This window comes from Oculina patagonica, chromosome 5 (genome assembly GCF_052425735.1).
Source record: "Oculina patagonica isolate OP01 chromosome 5, crgOcupat, whole genome shotgun sequence".
Taxonomy (NCBI): domain Eukaryota; kingdom Metazoa; phylum Cnidaria; class Anthozoa; order Scleractinia; family Oculinidae; genus Oculina; species Oculina patagonica.
In genome coordinates, this window is record NC_135762.1 from 14,779,425 (window position 1) to 14,800,805 (window position 21,381).

Below are 21,381 nucleotides of genomic sequence, written 5' to 3' on the forward strand. Positions count from 1 at the left end.
ATCTTTCCACTGAAGACAGACTAATGAAATGCAATTTTCTAGATTGTACTCTAATGCGGTTTTACGCAGTTCCGACTGAAGCAAGGACAAGAACATGGCTTGCAGATCGATCCTTCAGGGCATGGCGGATTAATGGCACAAACATCCGTGCTACATTGAAATGACCAGCTTGACTGACATTTGCAGGGGTCGTCTGCTATATCTGCAATTAGACAAAAATTAACTTAATTAGCATGAGCATTTAGAGCAGTTTTCAATTGCGTATCGCAAAACGAAAACCAAAGTAATTGCTCTGGCCAATCACGACAATCCAGTGAACCAATCAAAACTCGAAGCAAATACTTGTAGCTCGTGAAAAGTGCGGGAAAACGTGTGAGTCGCCATTAGTTTTTGTTTTACTTCTGATTGGCTGGAAAATCAAAGTGGCGCGAGTTTTTTAACCAATCACTTAGCGTAGAAATGCAAAACCAAAGCAAATGCGAATTACTTTCAACACTCAAATTGCCCAAAATTTTCTAGACTTTCCGAACTTTTTAATAAGAATTCTGAAACCTTGGTTTTACTGTGTGAAATAGTCGTTGAAAAACGAAGTAAACGTTAGCTGAACAATGCGTGTTAGTCCATTGTATGTCGAAAAACGTTAGCACGTTACGCCTTAACGTTAGCACACGAAATTATATAGCGATGATGTCATTCTTAGCAACAGGTTGATTGGCATCATTTTGTCGTTGTATCCAGGCACCACTATGAGGACAAAGAAACGTGCCGGCATTCCCCGCCCCACCACCCTCTGCTATAAAAGTAACGATGTCAAACCCAAAACAAGTCCTACAGTTGCTCTGAACATTCAAACAAGGTCAAATACAAAACAAGCTCTACAATAGGGAGCTTATAATCGGTTTTCCTTTTTTTAACAGTTATAGCTAAATATAAGCCCATGGCCTTATATTTGGAGGGCTTATTTTGGAAGGATTTCTGCGTCACCGAATGGGGGCCTCTTTATGGCGGAGCGTTTTTGGGAGGTTTTGTGGTATACCCAGGTCCACGCTTCGGCCCATTCATACCCCATCAAGTCCATCAGAGAGGAACCCAGGTGTCGACTTTGAACATTGTAGCCAACCGCCGCACATAAAACTAATAAACTTCGAAATATCGTTAGTTTTGCACTAACAATTTTTGTGACCTCAGTAAATAGATAAATATTTTTTAGCATAACTGGAAGACCCTGGCATAATTTTAGCATAATTTCGAACAATTGTGAGCACTACTACTAATGCTACTTTTACGAGCACAATCGACAAAAGCCTAAATTTGTTTCACACATCTCTGACTTTCTAACTACTAAATAAAGTTGTCGTACCTAGTTCTCGTATCTGTTCGTATGGACGCTGCAAGAAAACGAAGTATTTATTATTATTCTTACAATGTTTTAATAATAATAATAATAATCATTTCTATAGCGCTATTTAGCTAATCTTTCATAGCGCTTTACAATCACTATGCTAAAAAATAAAAATAAAATATAAAAATACCTAACTAAATTAATCTATTTTCACCTCCCAAAGTTAATTAGCCTAGCTATTCGAGCCGGGAGGTGAAGTAGAAAAAGAAAAATTAAAATTTACATAAGAACATTAAATAATCTTAAGGTAGTTAGTGAGGGATTTGATTTCAACATAGTCGTCCTCAGCTTAAAGTAAATCAAAAATTAAGTTACGAATTGTTTTCACCAGCATCAATTGTTTGACCTCATTGATTCCACAGGGGAGGGGCATGGGTGTTCGGAATTTGCTCGCAAGGACTTGAAGCACTTATTGCGGAGCTCCAGCGCGCGAAGCGCGCCAGCTTCGCACCATGGGTAAGGAAAACTAGTAAACCCATGAAACTGAAAAAAATTTGGTTATCGAGTGAGCGTACGCCTGCCCGCCCGCACGCGCCTACAGACTCTCGGAGAAGGGGAGGGGAGTCGCAAGGCAACCCGAGCGTGGGGGGAAGAATGTCCGTAGAAGAATGTAATCTCGGCTTGAATTTGATATTGGACACTATTGGACATCCATGTTATGGTCAATTGAGGTTTCCGCTGACCAGTTTCACATGATTATATTGCGGGCTCAGGTGTAAAGCTCATCGAGGTCATGTGTTTTTTGATGCTGACCGCTGACCATATTATTGTTTTCCATTGTATCGCGGGCTCATATCTTTTTTTTTTTGTCTACGATAATGACTGGATTTTGTGAGCGCATTTCTGCAATTAAATTTTCTTAAGTAGTACACGTTTATCATAACAGCGCCATTTATATAGCCTGTTGAAATGCTGTTACTGGGGGGTTTGATGACTTGGCAAAATTTAAAACCTTGGACAAAGTACGTCATTTTTAAGCACCTCTGTTCACCCACACTGAGTTACTTTCAATAAAAGTGATTAGTAAACAAATAATATCGAAAGAACTCATTATTAGTATTGCATTCAAGCATTTATGGTACCAGCCGATCCCTGAAGAAGAACGGTTTGCACAATCAACGTTATTTTTGCTATTAACATAAATATGGATTACGGTCAAGAAAAACTAGATAGATGATCATTCGTAATCGAGGAAAAAAATAAGTTCTTTCTTTTAATTTGTGCAATTACAAACCGAACCCCATCCAGTCATGACGAGCAAAACTAATTGAATAGCGTTTTAAGTGAGATTTGTTCAAGAGAGTCCCAAGAAAATTAAACTCACTGAAGTTTCAACTGTGAGTTCCCCATTTAGGTGACCATTTCTCCCTCAGTACGAGTATGGTTATCTAACTGCAGCAAAGAAAACTTAAAAGCTTAAAGGGAAGGAACTGAGTCATGGCTGAGTTTATTGTATTTTTTAAAGTTTTGCCAGCCTGTGAGCAGGTTCACGTTCGAGAATACACGCGCCAAAACATAGCAGAAGTTTCTGACAAAACATAGCAGTTTATCACAAACAAATAAGTCTCCCGGGCGTTATAATTAAGAGCCAAACCAAAGGAGATTGGTTTGTCAGTATTGAAATGTTCCTTCACAGTTTAAGGCTGTAATTTTTGCATTTCATTTGATTTGGTGGCCATTTTCTTACGTCTAAATTTGGCCAAAATCCGTTACACAGTTCCTCAGTTCCTTTAACGATTTTATAAAGACAAAAGACGGCAGATTTAAACTTCCTATTAGAATAAAGCATAGCTTTTTCAGTGTCAGGTCTCCCTAAAGGGGGGGGGGGGGGGGGAGTATGGCCAATTAAGTATATTAAAATATAATACTGACCGTTAAAGCTTCTTTGGACTTTGGAAACCAGCTGTCGCTCTGTTCGGAGGATGATTAAATATCATCAAAATAGCGCTATTCATATATATTTCTATCATGTTGTTATTGTTATTATGAGGGTAATTAACACTTCCGATGACTTCGCAGAAACCCCCGACGATGAATTTTATGTGCGTCATTCTAAAGTGTTCTATTTTTATTGCCCCCCTACCCTCCCTCCCACAAACACATTTTTCAATAAGATGTATTCGTATAGTATATGTTATTTAGGTAAGCATCTCTTACTGGCATTGCGGAGTTAAATTGTACGGTAATTTCATTTTGCTGTTTCTTTATTGTATTGGGAGTCTATTTTGAAAATTTGTTGCTGTTAATTTTCACGTTCTAGTATTAAAATGAATTGCTTATTGACGAAAGGTCCCGAGAAAGAGAAATTGTTGTTATCACAGTCATTTGGCATATCAATGACTTGCATTTATTAAAAACACGGCCGTTAAAGTTTTTCTTGAGAAAACATGATGGTCCATTTCAATTTATTTTCATCCATCGCTATTTGTAGTCGGCGTTTAGCGTATCGCGTGCAGATCCAGTGTTTCACTTGTACTAAGTATACATTTTGATATAAAAGGGTGCAGGTCCAGAACTATTAATGGCAAACATTTAATTAAAAGAGCCGGTCAAAGGAAAAAAGGAAAAACAAACAGTCAAATGACTTATAATGACTCATCACGTTTCAATTTGCGTCATCAACATAATACCCAAGTAAGGCAGCTCACGGGGCAATAACGAAAATCAACCAATCAGAACGCTTCATTTCCGGCCCAATATTTTCTAAGTATTGTGTCTGGTAATGTTTCTACGTATTTTCAATTCATTGATTTTGAAAGTCGTGTAATAAATCTTGTATTAAGCAAGCTTGCTTGGAACCGTACTTGGAGATCATATCGGCACTGTGCCTTTTCTGTGCGGACTTCGCTGCCTTCGATCCATACACTATCAAGACATAGGGTTGATATCATCCAGTACGGCCCTCGCGCTTGGTAAATAACATGTAATACGATAAATGTGTTACATTTTGTTGCAGTCATATACAAATAATAGCAAACAACACAGTAAAGACAAAACAAGCAATTGGCCGGAAGGGCTGAAGCGCTTTTGACCGCTTCAGTGTAGGAGTGAGTTGGTATTCTCGGAGTGCCAAACGATTTATAGATGCTTTTTTCAATTTCATTACAGGCTAAACATCCTCTTTAAGTTCATAGCCAGTATAATTATTGAAAATGAATGTTATTTAAATCTTCCTAAAATCGGTGTTTAAGTTTCTTATTTTCGCATTATTTAAGTTTGCTTTTCTGTTTCTTTCCTTTTTTCGGGCGGATTAACAACATAGTAAATGATTATTGTATATTCATGTCTATTGCGCCACGTTGGCTATTTGCTCATACAAAACTCGGTCTCCTAGTATGTTCTTCTGCATTCTAGTTATTCCTTCTTGTACATGTACTTCGACCAAATTGTGGGTTTGTCATAAACGTCGATCTTCTGCAATCTCCACAACCTTTTTTGGAGTAATTTCTATTCTATTGGCATTTTCCACACTTAACCTAAAGTATTATTTTCAAGCTCCCTTTTAGGCGTTTTTTATGTCAAAATTTACAGCCGCCAATCTAAGTTAAATTTGCCAAGGACCACTTTTATGTTTCCATGCACTATTAGGGGAAAGGCTAAAGAGCGGCAGAAGATAAGCAGACTCATACTACATTTAATCACATTTTATTGATTGTTATCATGTTAATATACAAGCAATTATGTCATTGGAAATCTCAGCATTATGGTCTTTTTAAATAGGCTTTTGAAGAACCTTCAGCTTATCTTTACACTGACGATAGTAATTTTCTAGATGGTAATTTAATGTGGATTTACGCAGACCCGACTTAAGCAAGAGCAAGAACACGGCTTGCAGATCAGTCCATCAGGGCATGGTGGATTGAATGGTGAGGCACAAACGTCCACGCTACATTGAAATGGCGAGTCACAACTGCAAACGCCACCGCCGTCTCCTAGTTCTGCAATTAGACAAATATGACCCAAATATTAACTAAGTTAGAGCGATTTTCGATTTCTTGCCGTAAAATCAAAAGCAAAGTAACCACTTTGACCAATCGCAAAGGACACAGACAATCCAGTTAACCCAAACTCGAAGCAAATTCAGCCGGAACGAAGCGCGGGAAAACGTGTGTGAGCGAGTCACGATTGGTTTTGGTTTTACCTCTGATTGGTTGAGAAAGTTGCGCAAGTTGTTTTATACCGATCACTAAGCGTAGTAATGCAAACCAAAGCAAACGCGAATTTCTTCCGACAATCAAGTGAACATCGCTCCATCATGAACATCTAACAAGTAATTACTACTGGGCAGGCATTACTATATGAATTTAAAAACCATCATGCAACAATTTTTTTTACGTACATGTATTTCGAGCGCGTTGTAGAAGACAAATATTAACCACGTGGAAGATGATAAATCTTAGTCATCAGTTCACGAGCCAATAAGTTAGATAATTATTAACCATGCAAAAGATAACTTGCCCTGCATCGCAGTTTGCCTCATATCAATCTATTTAAATAGAAGTCCAAAAACGTTTATCGTACCTGGATTTGGGTTATACTGTGGAGAAATGAATAAAAAATATCATCAGTTGTTTGTCGATAACAGTTCTGTTTATAAACCCTATTCGACCAAGGGTCGGGGCAGGGCCGGGTGGGTTGGGGCGGCGGTGGGGTCAAAATCTTCCCGAAAGAACCCTGAACTTCAAGAACTATTTTAATATTGAATGGCATGCCATCAAAATATATGACTTAAACTGAAATTTACCTGGATACAGTTTGGTATAACGACGTCAACCATATTTTCTCTGAATTTTCTCTCTTTCTTTTCTCTCTTTTTGGCAGTAGCGATTATATTATTTATTTAAAATCAGGCTAGGATCGTTTTATTACTTTTGATAAATTTGTATTAGTCTTGGTGGTTTTCTTTCATTGAAAATTCAAGAAAGTCATCACGGCGGCGGTTCGGAAATAGTGACGTAATTCCTGCATCAGCTGAAGAGCGTGGTAAAGGGTGTTTTCGTGATTCGTGAATGACTTTTTATAACCTACTGGTGGTCTTCATTGCCATATCAAACCTCTAAAACCTGCGGTTATTATTGTCTTAATAGTTTTGACATGTAAAAATGACAAAACTTGTGTGTTCTTCCTTTACATGCTGTATAGATCCAAATAAAAGACTGATTAAGAAAAGCTTATAAAACAAACTAAAACATATGAGAACATACCGGTCCAGCAAATACACACGCCAAAGAGAAAAGCATCAAGATAATAATGGTCTTCATTGTATTGATGTAAGCAAAAAGCTAGAAAGAACTGAAATACAAAAAACAAAAAGTACGATTGGCCTCGAATTATACAAAACTATTAAAATACTATATCGTAATATCAAAATCAATATTTACCGAGTGTGAGGTCCGTACTGTAATATACGGAACGATATTTTCCCGTTTCACAATAAAAATTGAATTAACGGTAAAATTGAGCGACGTTTCGACCGCTCTTCGGTCATTATTATTTTATTGTGAAATGAAATAAAAAACCCTTACTGATAAGGATATTTTTCCAGTAGATTTATGGCCCGTGCGCTTTGTGCTAAGGCCATAAATCGACGGGAGAAAACTCGGTCCGTATATTGCACTGCGGACCCAGAACTAGATCAATAAGAGGTTAACATATTTTATCAAATATACTCAATAATAAATAAATATATACTTACGGTTTAAGCTTCTTTGGGAAAGTATGCACTATTGCTCTATAGACAATGAACTGAATTGATATCATCAAAACAGCGCCATTTATATAGCTTGTTGTTGTTATGTTTGATGACTTGGCAAAAACTTCCGACAAAAACAAGTTTACGTACGTCATTCTTAAGCACATTCCTTTGTTCACGCACATTAAGTTTCTTTTAATAAAAGTGATTAGCAAGCAAAAAAGGACCCATTATCAGTATTGCATTCGTGCATTTAAGGTGTCAGGCCATAACAGAGATCTTAGTACTGAATTGTTAAGTTATTATACCGTTCCTTACTCTAGTATATTGAGATCGCATTTGGCTTTTTTTGTATTTGATTAAGGTATGTTCCTGTGTTAAGAAAATACTGGGTCTTCATTACGGAAGAGAATTTTGATAGTTTTTGATTGAAACTTATCCACTAGTTGGAATATAAATGACTTTTATGCATTTGGTTAAAGGAATTCTTGCCCTCAAATGGAAAAAAACCCTTAAAAATTATAGTTTACTTAGGAAGGATAACAGAAAAGAAGTCATAAAACCCAACAGGAACAATAATTATTAGAAGTACGGGAGATTGAAACGGATCCGTCGACAAACCACTTTTCCATATTTCATTTATTAATTTGTTGGCTTGGCGTACCGCACGCAGAGGCATGCGGTATCTTTATTTTTATCGTGCATTTTGTCTGTATCATTGTGTAATAGTCCAATATTAAATTTAAAACATCATTAAAGATAAGGGTCAAGGAATAAACGAAAGCAGTGAACTGTCAAATGACTCACAGTGACTCATCAGTCTTTTTTTAAGAAAAACACTTCCTTGTCTATTCTTAGTCATCAATACAACAACTTGTTTAAGGGTCACTTTTGCGAAGATACGCAAAAAACACTTTTGGTCTGTCACTTTCTAGTGTGAAATAAATTTAACCAGTACTAATTTCAATACGGGTAACTAGTGAACAAAATTAAATATAGGCAAAGTAATCAAACTTGCTTCAGTTTTCAGTGCATTTTAGTAGTTGACTTAATTGCTAATGCAATTCAGTTCAAGCTGGCAGAGTAATTTACTTTCCACAATTTAAGTGGCAGTTTCTCTTAAAGCGGTCCATCGCATTTCGGGTCGGAAAAAAAGTTTTCCCTCAAACTTTGCCCAGTGAACTATCTTAGGTTGTAAGTAAATGCAACGACTTTAGTTTTTGGAAATACGTTAAAATATATTTTTTAGAGCTCTCAACAGTGAAGGCTGCAAAAGGCCTAATTTTGAGCTTGGCCAGAACGAGAAATTTCATAAGTTGACGAGCTCGCCGCTCAAAAACAACCAAACGCACCAAATTATTATTATTATTCCTAAGTTAAGTGGTCCTTCAAAGATTGAAAACGCATGTTAATTTTAATACATTTTGATTTAAGGGTCCGTGAAAATTTAAATATCAGCAACCGTTAGATCACTTTTTGTAAACATGCAAAAGTATTGTGTCTTCGTCGGCCCTTATTTCACGAGTCCAGACCAGACCATGTTAAATTCCAACTGAATTCTACTAAACAGATGTTAAGAAGCATAGAAATATAAAAATACCTTGCACTTTTTATCTTTCTTTGCGACAGCGACTTCGAAAATTTCGTACTTATGCGAGTAACTAAGCTCATTTGCATAATGTGTATGAAATACTCGCATAAACACGAAATGTTCGAAGTCGCTGTGGCAACGGAAGATAAAAAGTGCAAGGTATTTTTATATTTCTATGCTTCCTAACATCTGTTTAGTAGGATTCAGTTGGAGTTTAGAATGTTCTGGTCTGGACTCGTGAAATAAAGACCGGCGAAGACACCATACTTTTGCATGTTTACAAAAAGCGATCTAACGGTTGCTGATATTTAAATTTTCACGGACCCATAAATCAAAATATATCAAAATTAACACGGGTTTCCAACCTTTGAAGGACCACTTAACTTAGGAATAATAATAATTATTTGGTGCGTTTGGTTGTTTTTGAGCGGCGAGCTCGTCAACTTATGAAATTTCTCGTTGGCCAAGCTCAAAATTAGGCCTTTTGCAGCCTTCATTGTTGAGAGCTCTAAAAATATATATTTTAACGTATTTCCAAAAACTAAAGTCGTTGCATTTACTTACAACCTAAGATAGTTCACTGGGCAAAGTTTGTGGGAAAATTTTTTTTCCGACCCGAAATGCGGTGGACCGCTTTAAGAGAAACTGCCACTTAATTATCTCACTTCATGTTTGTCGTTCTAAAGTACGGTATATCTCAGTATAATCTGGCGGCAAATTAGTTCGTTAGCCCCCACGAAACCGGGTCCACGAAGGTTCCCTCAAAAGACTTGCGAAAATTGTCGTTAGAGCGGTTTTCACTTGAGTGTCGAAAGTAAATTGCGTTTGCTTTGGTTTTGCATTGCTACGCTTAGTGATTGGCTTAAAAATCTCGCGCCACTTTCTCAGCCAATCAGGAGTAAAACCAAAACCAATCGTGACTAGCTCGCGCACGTTTTCCCGCGCTTCGTGCCAGCTACATGTATTTGCTTCGAGTTTTGATTGGTTCACTGGATTGTCTGTGTCCTTTGTGATTGGCCAGAGTAATTACTTTGGTTTTGGTTTTACGACACTCAATTGAAAACTGCTCTATGAACTAGAATCGAACAGAATGAAAATCTATTTCCAGATGTTTGTTGTAATCAGAGCAATTTATTAGCTGGGATATCAATGGTTTGCATTTGTTTAAACATGGCTTTTAAAGGTTTGTCAAGGTTGGTGTTTCGCGTGCAGGTCCAGTATTTCACTTGTGCTTAGTACTTTGATATAAAGAGTACTGGTACGTAATATCAAACAAAAAATTTTAATGAAAATAGCAAGAAAAAGGAGGGGGACATGGGGGTTTGTGGTGTTGCTCATTTTTTTATGCGGTGTTGCGGTGAATAAAATTAAATCTTGCAGTGTTGCGGTGATCTCAAACCCTACGGTGTGCGATGTTTGTGTTTTTTAATCTACGGTGTTCGGTGAAACAAAATTATTAGCGGTATAACGGTTTCTTGTCTAACACTTGCATAACTACATTTAGCCTTTTCCGCTCGCTTCGCTCTCGTTACCCCACTCGCTTCGCTCGCGGAACCCCACTCGGGAGCCTGTTCGCAGGCTAAACTACATTTATCTCTGTTATCTTCGTTAAATATTGTCTATTTAATCTTTAACCCAATCCTAATACGTTTTTATTGATAAGTAACTTGATTATATTGCGGTGATGGTGTTTCATCAAATTTTCTTGCGGTGATGCGGTGTTTATGTATTATTTTTGCGGAGTTGCGGTGTTCAGGGTCCCACCGTGTCCCCCTCAAAAAGGAAAAACAAACAGGCAAGTGACTTATAATGACTAATCACGTTTCAATTTGCGTAATCAACATAAAACCCATGTAAGGCAGCTCAGCTGGGATAGCCAAGAAGAGCCGATTTACACGGCTTTCCGATTTACGACTTTGTCTTATGCGACAAGCTTACGACAGGCCTACGACACGAACTGACCAAAGACCATTTACACGCGCGCGTGTCAGTCGTAAGGATGTGGTGGGTTGATTTACACGACGTGATTCGTGTTGTAGTCATGGCGTAAGCGTGTCGCATGCGATAATTGTTATAACTTATCGTTCCTTTTTGGTACGCTTCGGCGGCATATCAGGCGAGTTTGGTCGAGCCATGGTTTGTATTTTGGCGAGACGCAGTCGAGCCAAAATACCCAGAGACCAAACGAGCCTGATATTAGGCATTACCGTACCCAAATTCGCAAGTAGCCAATCAGAAGCGCGATCTACTGTCCTGATATCCTACGATATCAAGTCACTGACCTGATATGCCACCATATCACGGTCACTTTGAAGTAAAGTAGTGTTATCGAGCAATGAATTGAAAAGAGGTTTTACCAATAAAACAGAACCTCGTAATTTAAATTTAGCTGGTGTTAAGCGATAGTAAAAGGAGCAAAACTTTCCCGCCAAAACTAAACTTGAGCGCGCTCGCCAATTGCGTGATGTTTGCCGACGAGTACTGAAACATTTAGACTGAAACAATGTAGTTGGAATTTCCACCTTTTTCGCTAAATTTTGATTTTGAAAATTTAGAGAATGAAACTCCAAACAAACGAGTGGAACAAAAGGCAGAAGAGGAACTTGATAAAAGTGTTGAAGAACAAAAAGGTATCAACACAAGCAGGTCAAGACAATTTGCACTACGTACCTGGAAAGCATGGCTTCAACAGAGCGTTAAATATAACCGAATTTTTGGCTGAATTTGGGTACGGTAAATACCTAATCGTATCCTTTTTGGTACGCTTCGGCTGCATATCAGACTCGTTTGGTCTCGCCATGGGTATTTTGGCTCGACTGCGTCTCGCCAAAATACGAACCATGGCTCGACCAAACTCGCCTGATATGCCGCCGAATCGTACCAAAAAGGTACGATTAGGTATAAAAATCGTACCGTCTCATTCGCCCCTAACGAATAGCTGCTAATTATCAGAACGCTTTATTTCCGGTGCAATATTTTCTAAGCATTGGATAGGGTGAATAAACTGAATTGATATCATCAAAACAGCGCCATTCATATATTAAACTTGCTGTTGTTATGTTCAATGATTGGCAAAAACCTCCGACAAAGACAAGTTAACGTACGTCATTCTTAAGCACATTCCTTTGTTCACGCACAATTTTTGGTTTCTTAATTTCAGTAACTAGTATAGCTATTAGTAAGCAAATTATTTAGAGGGAACCCATCATCAGTATTGCATAACTCGCAGAACTAAATTCTTAAGTTATTTTGCCGTTAGAAAATTGAGATTGGTTTTTTTGCATTTGGTCTGTTCCGGTGTTAAAGGAAATCCAGAGTCTTGATTACGGAAGAGAAATTTGATAGGTTCTTTTTGAAACTTATCCATTAGTTGAAATCATGCAGAGGCATGTGGTATCTTTATGTTTATTGTGCATGTTGTCTGTAAATTGTATAATAGTCCAATATTGAATTTAAAACATCATTAAAGATAAGGGTCAAAGAATAAACGAAAGCAGTCAACTGTCAAATGACTCATAGTGACTCATCAACCAAAATTTATATTTCTGTCGCATGAAACCTAGAAATAATAGTCCAGTTTTATAAAAATTGCTACTTTAGAGCACTGAAACTGTTAACTAGCATTATTGGCTGCGGATGGCGCGGATGGAAACGTTAGGCCGTAGCTTGATTTCTATTCACAAATTAAAGTTATATCTTCCTTTAGATGTTCAAAAATATTGTTTTTTATGGGTAAGGTTGCCTTCCACTAATTTCAGAACAGTTTGAACCAAAAATCTGCGACATCTCCGTGACATAGTCCCTTTAAATTTTCAGTACTTAGATCTCTGTTATGGCCTGACACCTTAAATGCTTGAATGCAATACTGCTAATGGGTCCTTTTTGCTTACCAATCATTATTATTAAAAGAAAATTAATGTGCGTGAACAGAGGAATGTCGACGGATCCGTTTCAATCTTCCCTTCTTTTAAAAATTATTGTTCCTGTTGGGTTTTATGACTTTTGTTGTGTTATACTTCCTAAGTTAACTATAATTTTTAGGTTTATTTTCCATTTGACGGCAAAATGCATACAAGCCATTTATATTCCAACTAATGGATAAGTTTCAATAAGAAACTTTCAAAATTTCCCTTCCGTTATCAAGACCCAGTATTTCCGCGTAACAGTACACAGGCATACCAGTAGTAGAAGGGGCAGTACTAGAAGAATATCAGCACTCTGTCGGTAAAGACCTCGGTTGTGCTCGATTCGTGCTGTGAATACCACGTGCTAGCAGGATGCTCGCCAATACGGCCCTCGCGCTTGGTATAAGATATAGATTGCAATAGCGAAGCAACCATGCAGATACGCGGATCAATTTGCAAATAAAGACCAACTAATATTATTACGGTGGAAGCCATTAGAGTGGCTTACATTTAAGACTTTGGTCTGTCATAAGGTTGTTGAAAACATGGCCAAACTACGTGTAATAAATTTTTGGTGCCTGCCTTAATCCTCATTGGGACGTCCGAAAGGTGGCCGCGGCCGCTTAATAGAGGTGGCCGCATTAAAAAGTTTTTTTTTTTTACAGTATTACACTGGCAATACATTCAGGACTTTGAAGAATGGTCACTTAAAATGGGTGGCCGCTTAATAGGGGTTCGATTGTACTAAATTTTTCAAACAACGGCTTTCTGTTTTCATGTTGTCCCACAGTCTCGTTGGCTGCAATCACTAGGTTAACAACGTCGACACTTTCACGGACAACGTCAACTTTGATTTCCTATGACTGCTAGATAAAAGTAAATTTTGCTAAGGAAACTCTTATGTTTCCACTAAAGGAAAAGTTAGAGCTATGAAGCTCAGTTATTACTCGCACATTACTCGCAAATTTTATTGGTCGTTATCATGTTAATATACAAACAATTATGCTAGGCAGGGGCAGATCCAGGTGCACCACTAAGGAATGGCTTCACTGACTGATGACGTAAAGTTATCTCAGGAAGGGGTGTGCTCACCCGGCACCCTCCCTCTAGATCCGTCCCCTGCCTGGTGAAATCTCAGCATTATGGTTATTTTAAAAAGCGGTTGAAAAATCTCTAGCTTATCTTTCCACTGAAGACAGACTAATGAAATGCAATTTTCTAGATTGTACTCTAATGCGGTTTTACGCAGTTCCGACTGAAGCAAGGACAAGAACATGGCTTGCAGATCGATCCTTCAGGGCATGGCGGATTAATGGCACAAACATCCGTGCTACATTGAAATGACCAGCTTGACTGACATTTGCAGGGGTCGTCTGCTATATCTGCAATTAGACAAAAATTAACTTAATTAGCATGAGCATTTAGAGCAGTTTTCAATTGCGTATCGCAAAACGAAAACCAAAGTAATTGCTCTGGCCAATCACGACAATCCAGTGAACCAATCAAAACTCGAAGCAAATACTTGTAGCTCGTGAAAAGTGCGGGAAAACGTGTGAGTCGCCATTAGTTTTTGTTTTACTTCTGATTGGCTGGAAAATCAAAGTGGCGCGAGTTTTTTAACCAATCACTTAGCGTAGAAATGCAAAACCAAAGCAAATGCGAATTACTTTCAACACTCAAATTGCCCAAAATTTTCTAGACTTTCCGAACTTTTTAATAAGAATTCTGAAACCTTGGTTTTACTGTGTGAAATAGTCGTTGAAAAACGAAGTAAACGTTAGCTGAACAATGCGTGTTAGTCCATTGTATGTCGAAAAACGTTAGCACGTTACGCCTTAACGTTAGCACACGAAATTATATAGCGATGATGTCATTCTTAGCAACAGGTTGATTGGCATCATTTTGTCGTTGTATCCAGGCACCACTATGAGGACAAAGAAACGTGCCGGCATCCCCCGCCCCACCACCCTCTGCTATAAAAGAGTAACGATGTCAAACCCAAAACAAGTCCTACAGTTGCTTTGAACATTCAAACAAGGTCAAATGCAAAACAAGCTCTACAATAGGGAGCTTATAATCGGTTTTCCTTTTTTAACAGTTATAGCTTAATATAAGCCCATGGCCTTATATTTGGGAGGGCTTATTTTGGAAGGATTTCTGCGTCACCGAATGGGGGCCTCTTTATGGCGGAGCGTTTTTGGGAGGTTTTGTGGTATACCCAGGTCCACGCTTCGGCCCATTCATACCCCATCAAGTCCATCAGAGAGGAACCCAGGTGTCGACTTTGAACATTGTAGCCAACCACCGCACATAAAACTAATAAACTTCGAAATATCGTTAGTTTTGCACTAACAATTTTTGTGACCTCAGTAAATAGATAAATATTTTTTAGCATAACTGGAAGACCCTGGCATAATTTTAGCATAATTTCGAACAATTGTGAGCACTACTACTAATGCTACTTTTACGAGCACAATCGACAAAAGCCTAAATTTGTTTCACACATCTCTGACTTTCTAACTACTAAATAAAGTTGTCGTACTTAGTTCTCGTATCTGTTCGTATGGACGCTGCAAGAAAACGAAGTATTTATTATTATTCTTACAATGTTTTTCACCTCCCAAAGTTAATTAGCCTAGCTATTCGAGCTGGGAGGTGAAGAAGAAAAAAGAAAAATTAAAATTTACATAACAACATTAAATAATCTTTAGGTAGTTAGTGAGGGATTTGATTTCAACATAGTCGTCCTCAGCAAAAAGTAAATCAAAAATTAAGTTACGAATTGTTTTTCTCCAGCATCAATTGTTTGGCCTCATTAATTCCACAGGGGAGGGACATGGGTGTTCGAAATTTGCTCGCAAGGATTTGAAGCACTTGTTTAATAAAGTCTACAAGTCCTCAGCTTCTACGCTCGCAATGTGAGTGATCAACTAGATGGATCAAGTTTAGGTGATCAGGAGTTAGTTGAACCAAACTGTTGAGCAACTATATAAAGAGACTTGATTTCATCAACGGCACTGTTCACAAGCTCCCACTGCGAGCTATTCGAAAAAAGCTAAAAAAGCAACTGACGAAGGATACAATAGTTTGGTTCCGAAACCGGTCTTGCGCTAAAAGCTTAAAACAGGGTTTGCCTTTAGTTTTGGATTGCACATGACGGCAAACCAGCCACACCGAATCTTTTAAAGATTCTTATGAAATCATGAAATACTGCACATTATCTTAAACCAGCATTCGATTGTATCTAATTAGAAGGAAAAATCTCTGAAGGACATTCTTGTCCCCGCAAAACTTCCTTCATCAACAAACAATCACAAAACTAATAAAGCGTTAAGTTACAACCTTGAAGGAAATTTGCATATGATCAGCTCAAACCGAACCATAATCTAATGGTCGCGCAACTTGCGCCGATTGCTCAACAGTTTGGTTCAACTAACTCCTGATCACCTAAACTTGATCCATCTAGTTGATCACTCACATTGCGAGCGTAGAAGCTGAGGACTTGTAGACTTTATTGAACACTTCCTTCATCAACAAACAATCACAAAACTAATAAAGCGTTAAGTTACAACCTTGAAGGAAATTTGCATATGATCAGCTCAAACCGAACCATAATCTAACGGTCGCGCAACTTGCGCCGATTGCTCAACAGTTTGGTTCAACTAACTCCTGATCACCTAAACTTGATCCATCTAGTTGATCACTCACATTGCGAGCGTAGAAGCTGAGGACTTGTAGACTTTATTAAACATTTAAGGAAAACTAGTAAACCCATGAAGCTGAAAAAAATTTGGTTATCGAGTGAGCGTACGCCCGCCCGCCCGCCCGCCTGCGCCTACAGACTCTCGGAGAAGGGGAGGAGAGTCACAAGGCAACCTAAGCCTGGGGGGAAGAATATCCGTAGAAGAATGTAATCTCGGTTTGAATCTTTGATTTTGGACATCCATATTATGGTCAATTGAGGTTTCCGCTGACCAGTATCGCATGAAAACATTGCGGGCTCAGGTGTACAGCTCTTCGAGGTCATGTGTTTTTTGATGCTGACCGCTGACCACATTATTGTTTTCCATTGTATCGCCGGCTCACATCTTATTTTTTGTCTAGGATAATGACTGGATTTTGTGAGCGCATTTCTGCAATTAAATTTTCTTAAGTAGTATACGTTTAATAACGTCAACAATAGTTTTTTTCAGTGAGAGTACTTTCACAACATTTTAAGAACCAGAGTAAGTGTAAAGTTCCGCTTTTAGGCTTGGCTAAATCTATATATTAACTTTTTAATATTTAAATAAATACCACCTAACTTTGAAACTTATGCTGAATTTAATCTGGGAACAATTTGGTATGACATGTCACTGTTTACGGGACTTAACGTTACCATGGCAAAAGAGGAATAGACAAGGATACAAAACAAACAAAAAATGAAACAAATAAAATGAAACGGGAGAACATACCGGTCCAGCAAGTACACACGCCAAGAAAGCCAGCATCAAGATAGCAATGGTCTTCATTGTACGTACTTACGTTAGCGAAAGGCTAGAAGATATACAAAAAGCAAAATTAGCTTCGATACGAAAACATCACAGTTCTATATGTTAATCAATAATCGAAATCACCACTGTATCTGAGCTAACCCATTCTGAACAATTACAAAATGATTCTTGGAGATGGAAGCTGATCTATCCTTTATTTCCATTGGAACAATTTCTATTTTTTAGTTTTTGGATTAAAAATCATTTAGAAACAATAATTTCATACTGGTAAAAGAAATTCAGGATTAATTACAGAAAGCACGGTTGCTCGTGAAAAAATCTTTACTTCAATTAAGCCCAGCAGTCCCCATTTCTGATAACTGAATCGCGTATTTGAGTGTTTATCAAATAAATTCTTATCAGTGGATATTTTTTCTCCAACAGACGTGCTAAATTCTAAGTGCCTTTTTCAACTCCATGCGTCCCTGTTACTGTGTACTGATGGCTATCAAATGCAAGAAAACAATAAGTATATCTACTTACTCTTGAAGCTTCTTTGGGGAAGGATACACTATAGGTCTGTCGACAATGAACTGAATTAATATCATCATAACAGCGCCATTTATATAGCCTGTTGAAATGCTGTTACTGGGGGGTTTGATGACTTGGCAAAATTTAAAACCTTGGACAAAGTACGTCATTTTTAAGCACCTCTGTTCACCCACACTGAGTTACTTTCAATAAAAGTGATTAATAAACAAATAATATAGAAAGAACCCATTATTAGTATTGCATTCAAGCATTTGAGGTGCCAGCCCATAACTGAGAACTTTTTAAAAAAGGAATTGTTAAGTCATTTGCCGTTGCTTATATTGAGATCCCATTTTGCTTTTTTCGTTAAGGCGGGTAAACGTAAATTTGAGTGAAATTTTAACGGGAAAGAAGGAAGAAAATTATGTTTGGATTACCTCCACCAGACAGTTGACCCTTATAGGGGTATCAAATGGTCTTTGCGAGCATTTGCGAGCATGCGAGCAAAGCGTTTTTCTTTGCGAGCACGAGCACTGACAAAAGTTAGCCTTGCGAGCAACGAGCACTTTTCAAAAAATTACACCACTGAAAACCGAGCATGCGAGCACTTGCAAAAACGTGCGAGCACGAGCAAACGAGCACCCACTAAAATTTTGCGAGCATTGCGAGCACTGCGACATTTTGAGGTACCATTCATGACTCCGAGCACCCCAGGTTGTCAGAAAACTGTTTTGGTGTCCATTTACTAATTTTTTCCTTAAAATTCTTCAATTTTAAAACTACATCTTCAAACAGAAACAAAGCACTCCAAAGAAATATTTATGAGATGCAGAGCAGATAATTTTTGCATTGCTTGAAATGTGAACGAGATATTGCCAGTGAACACACGTTTAGTGGCACAAAAATGACAAGGGAAATCCGGGGTCTTGATTACGGTTGAGAAATTCCATGTTTTTATGTTGACAATTAAATAGCCTGTATGCATTTTGTTAAAGGAGTTTGCCGCGTTATTGTTTGTTTGTTTTTTCCCTCAAATCAAAATAAAACTTAAAATAGTAGTGAATTACTAAGGAAGGTTAACACCAATGAATGAAAACCCAACAAGAACAAGAATGTTTATAAGTTGGAAAGATTGAAGCGAGTCGAAAAACCACTTCTCAATACTTCATTTATATTATTTGTTCTTTGGTTTAGCGTGTCGCACGCCGAGACACTGATGCATGTTGTCTATACTTATGTTGTCTGTATCATAGTTGAATAGTTCAGTATTAAATTTATATTTAAAACATCAATAAAGATAAGGGTCAAAGAATAAATAAAGGAGAGCACTGACCTGTCAAATGACTCACAGTGACTCATCAGGTTTCAAACACTTCGTGTCTGTTCTTAGTCATCGGGACAACTTTGCCTAGATAAGCTAAAAAAATACTTTTGGTCTGTCACTTGTGGAGTACAAACTTTAAAAGGTAGTGAACAAATTTAAGTTTCGGGTACAGTAATCAAACCAGCTTCACTAGTTTAAGTACTAGTCCGACGTGAAGTTGCTGAAAGAGAGATGTCAGACCATCAAACGTCTATTCAAGAAACAATCAGAGTTCAAGTACTTTACTTAATTGCTAAGACAACTTCAGTCCAAGCTGGGAGAGTAATTAAGCTTTATGTTTGTCATTTCATTCCCAAGTACGGTATTCTGGCGGCAAATTGGTTCGTTGACCCCCACGAAGCCGGGTCCACGAAGGTTCCTTTAAAAGCGGTGCTTGTGATTGTGTTCTATTAGACTCGTTGTCTAATTGTTAAATGTTCGCAGTTGTAGTAGACCATATCGATGCAGTGTCTACAAAAAGCAAACAGCCAAGTTGGCGCAGTATATGGTACACTATAAATAATAACAGTTCAGAAATAAATCTGGTGGCAAGTTTGTATATAAACCACCATGAGGATACGTACTACCGCCAGTATTAATACAGTTAAATCATTAAAATAACTCATTATTATGTTATTTTTGTTCCGAAATGAAATTTTGGTAAGCTATTGTTTGTTTTTTGCATTACAATTGAGATAACATGGCTTAGTACGCGGATTTCCAATAGAAGACGATTGAGGTTTTAATTTCTACCAATTTTCGATAGACTTCCATGGGAAAAGGCCTCGAAACCTTTTTACTAATTACGGTGTTTTGTAAAAAAAGTAATGCCAATATAAACGGGCACGGGGCGGGAATCAGGTGGAAAGAACAATAGAGATTCCTGATTTGTTTTCATACCAGCGTGCATTCTACCTATGTCTCACATGATATGCAAAACGACAGCAAACAAACCTTTAAGCTATTTTCGAGCTTTAGCTATTTTATTTAAAGAAATTTGCGGCTCTGGATAACAACCAACAATCAATCAACTGAAAAGCGGTCAAACAGAACGAAATAACTGCTTGAAATGTCACTAATCACATTTATTTAAATTATAAGGTGCAGTCTGTGGAATCGGTCTGCGGTCGTCTTCAAAAACACCAATTATTACGTCACAAGTTTTTATTTCCGACAATTTTCCGACAATTTTTCCGAGCACTCTACTTTTGCACTCTCTTTTCAACTTACAATATCTCTGCAATGTAATGTCCGATTACTTTGAAACTTCGGGATATGTTTATTTGGCTCTTAATAAACACATGGGCAAAATATAAGAAAAATCGAAATTTCTGTTCATTTGACCTTTAAATGCACATATTTTAGGCTACGACTTATCTATTTCTGACCAAATAAAGCCCCTTGTTTAGCTCTGGACAAATTAAACTCTACATTTCCAACAATAAATTTTTTAAAAAAACCTAATTGAAAACAATTTAAGCAGCCCAAACATTTCTTAGGTTTACTTTTCCTAAAATTTTAAGTCTTTTGAAATTTAAAAGCTTTCTTCTGTTTCTAAATTCATTTTGTAAATATAAAATTAAAAAAAAACAGAATCGACATAAGCGATTTGGTAAGCTCAGTCAAATTTGTCGCTGCATATTGTCTCTCGGTTCAAAAGACTGGCGAGAGTTGTTTGAACATCTATTATGGCTGCTTTTTCTAAAATCAGGAACGCTGAATCGTCGACCAAGACCGTTTTTTGGACTCATTTACCGCCGTCTTCGATTTCAATTTATCTGCTATTTTTTTTTGCTGATTTAAGCGTTTGCGCATGCTCTGTATGTGTCAACTTGTCCCTGGTAGGCGAGGCAAAAATAACCAAACTGTTTATATGGAAAAAAAGTTGGCTCGCTCCCCAGGGTCACCCTCCCTTCAAAGCGAGTGACCCTCCACCCAGGGTCACCCTGCCCCCCGAGTCAACTTTGCAATTTCTCATATAAACGGTTCGCAGCTATTTATAAAGAAACGTATGAAAAGCTCTCTTACCCGGGGTGGCTCGGTATGGAGGGTAACCCTCCTACCAGGGACAACTCTCCTCCATATAAACAGGCCCTAAGTTAAGATAAATACCTCGAACGTCGGTATTAATCCATATACATCCCGCGGGCTGTAGACCCGAGGGATGTATATGGATTAATACCGACGTTCGATATGTTCGAGGTATTTATCTCTTACCTGATCTTTACTAGCTGTACTTTTTTGCGAATAATTTATTTTCTCCCCGGTGTCATTTTTAGTCGACTGATAAAGTTAATTTTGCTTTCCCATGCGTGTGCGTAAATATTCTAAGGAAGAGTAACGAAAGATTAGACCCACTTCAACGTTTAATCAGTTTTTATTGTCTACGAAGGGCGTTTGCAGTACATCTTTGCATTAAATGGTT

At 37.8% G+C, this 21,381-nt stretch overlaps 1 protein-coding gene and 2 long non-coding RNA genes across 4 annotated transcripts in view; all 3 read right to left on the reverse strand.

Moving 5' to 3' along the window:
• The window catches only part of LOC144654068 (uncharacterized), a 34,941-nt gene that overhangs the window by 10,479 nt on the left and 3,081 nt on the right, over window positions 1-21,381 (reverse strand). The window lies entirely within an intron of this gene.
• Window positions 5,103-17,637, reverse strand: LOC144655720 (uncharacterized). Of its 2 annotated transcripts, none has more exons than XR_013571184.1 (4): window positions 17,606-17,637; window positions 6,607-6,694; window positions 5,924-5,939; window positions 5,103-5,340 (listed from the first exon to the last, which is right to left on the reverse strand). It is a non-coding gene; the product is annotated as an uncharacterized LOC144655720 (long non-coding RNA). The 2 variants fall into 2 exon arrangements; XR_013571183.1 differs by lacking the exon at window positions 17,606-17,637 and adding an exon at window positions 7,098-7,137.
• LOC144654530 (uncharacterized) lies at window positions 13,732-17,119 on the reverse strand. Its single transcript, XR_013570926.1, has 3 exons — window positions 17,045-17,119; window positions 15,133-15,160; window positions 13,732-13,972 (listed from the first exon to the last, which is right to left on the reverse strand). It is a non-coding gene; the product is annotated as an uncharacterized LOC144654530 (long non-coding RNA).